The sequence below is a fragment of the Echinops telfairi genome, unplaced genomic scaffold (assembly GCF_000313985.2).
Source record: "Echinops telfairi isolate 266 unplaced genomic scaffold, ASM31398v2 ScPeMD7_7424;HRSCAF=8462, whole genome shotgun sequence".
Taxonomy (NCBI): Eukaryota; Metazoa; Chordata; class Mammalia; order Afrosoricida; family Tenrecidae; genus Echinops; species Echinops telfairi.
This window is the reverse complement of record NW_022111324.1, coordinates 95351422-95353520: the sequence shown is the minus strand read 5'-3', so window position 1 is coordinate 95353520 and position 2099 is coordinate 95351422.

The following is a 2099-nucleotide window of genomic DNA, read 5'->3' as shown; positions in this document are numbered from 1 at the left end:
TATTGATAACTCAGGGATTTGGGAGTGGGGTTGGGGGAATGGGGTATTCCACAACTTCGACATTTTAGTTCTGAGAATAACCTCATTCTATTTTGGCAGAGCTCAAAGCAGCTTCTTTCACCTCTATCCCAGAATGCACTATCACAACCCAGAGAGAAAGGCTTCAAGTAGTGTCATCAAGATGGTAGTGTCCATGTTATATATACACACACACACACACACACACACACATATATACTGGTGTGATCATAATGACATCCATAAGAATGTTCACAGTTTTCATATTCTGGCTCGACTGAAGCAGGAAATGGAGGTGATTGTATTTGCATTGGCTCAAGAATCTACTGGAATGGACCTAATATCACACAATGTGTAGAAATGGTCTGATGGGAAGTTTCGTTGCTCTGTAAGCTTTTACCCAAACCACAATAAGATGTTCAAAAATAAGAATCTATTGAAAGTTTCCAAGTCATTTTACCTCAGTTGTTCTTCACCATAACAGAGTGAATTCAGTTCAAGAGCTAAGCAAAATGCACTCATTATGCACCTTATGAAGTAGCCTACACACCCAGGGCCCCAGATCTTAATCTACTCTTGTTGGCCAAAGAATGTGAACAAATGATCATCACTGTAGTTTGATGCTTAACAATAACTATGGATCCTTCACCCACCTCCTACCTTGGTGTGGCTTTTATGCTGATATGATGCTGGTTGCCATGCACCGATATTTCAGATACCAGCAGGGTCACCAACTGAAATGGACTTGGGTGGGGGTGGGGGGGAGGCCTGACAAGCGGTGTCCCAAAAACAGTCAATAAAAATTTGTGGATCACGAGGGAGGGGGGAAAAGAGGAGCTGATACCAAGGGTTAAAGAACTTGTTTTGGAAATGTTGGTGGCAACATTCAGTGCTTAATACCACTGAATGATGGATTGTTATAAGATTTTTAAGAGCCCCCAATAAAATTATTTAAAAAAAAGCTGTAGCAAAGAAGTAGCAACAGTAGAGGCTAAAGAACACAGAGACTAACAGGAGCCTGACTGGTGGACTTCCGTGGAGAGAGAAACTGAGCTCCTTTGTGCAGGACACCTATTGGTGGAACATGGTACTTAACGGCGGTGCTAAAATAATTTTGTAACTCTTGCCCAAGCCAAACAAGACCAGGCCAAGGGGATAAGGGCCAGAGGGAGGTCTGCCTGCAATACAACTAAGAAGAAGCTATCTGAATAAACAACTGTATCCCAAGCGCCCTCCCTCTTCTTCCCCCCACCCCCCCAAAAAACCAACCTGTGGACCACAACAGAACATGGTCTGCACATGTTCTCAGGAAAAACCAATCACGGGAATGGTCATGGGAGATCCTCGATGACATGGATTGGCACAATGGTGACCACAGTGAGCCTGAACATGTCAGCGATCATAAAAACGAAGGGGGGTCATGTTTCCCTCTGTTGTGCATAATGTTGCTGCAAGTCAAAGATGATTGGAAGAGCAAGCATCTATCTCTGCGTATCCCACTGAAATAATTTTTCACCTGTACTTGACATAACATGCCAAGCCTATTCAGCATTTAGGATAAGTGATATGTCTCCATGGGATACAGAGTAGGACTGTTCCATAAAGTTTTCCTGGCTGTAATCTTAATGGAAGTGGGGTATCAGGCTGTCTTCCAAGTATTCCTGGGTGGCTTTGAACCACCAACCTTTAGGTTCAGCATTGAGTGTAAATGATATGCCCATCAAAGGGCATTTATAGAGGTCTAAATACAGGCATGTACATATGTTAATATAGTTATATATGATGATGGGGAAATAGATCTATATGCATAATTTATAGGTTTAGTATTAAGGTAGTAGATGGACATTGGGCCTCCACTCAAGTACTCCCTGAATGCAAGAATACTTTGTTCTATTAAACTGGCATTCCATGATGCCCACCTTCCTGACATGATCGCTGAAGACAAAAGCTGGTGCATAAGCAAAAATGGTGAAGAGAGCTGATGGTGCCCGGCAATCAAAAGATAGAGTGTCTGGGGTCTTAAAGGCTTGAAGAAAACACACTTTGTTCTATTAACCTGGCATTTCATGATGCTCACCTTC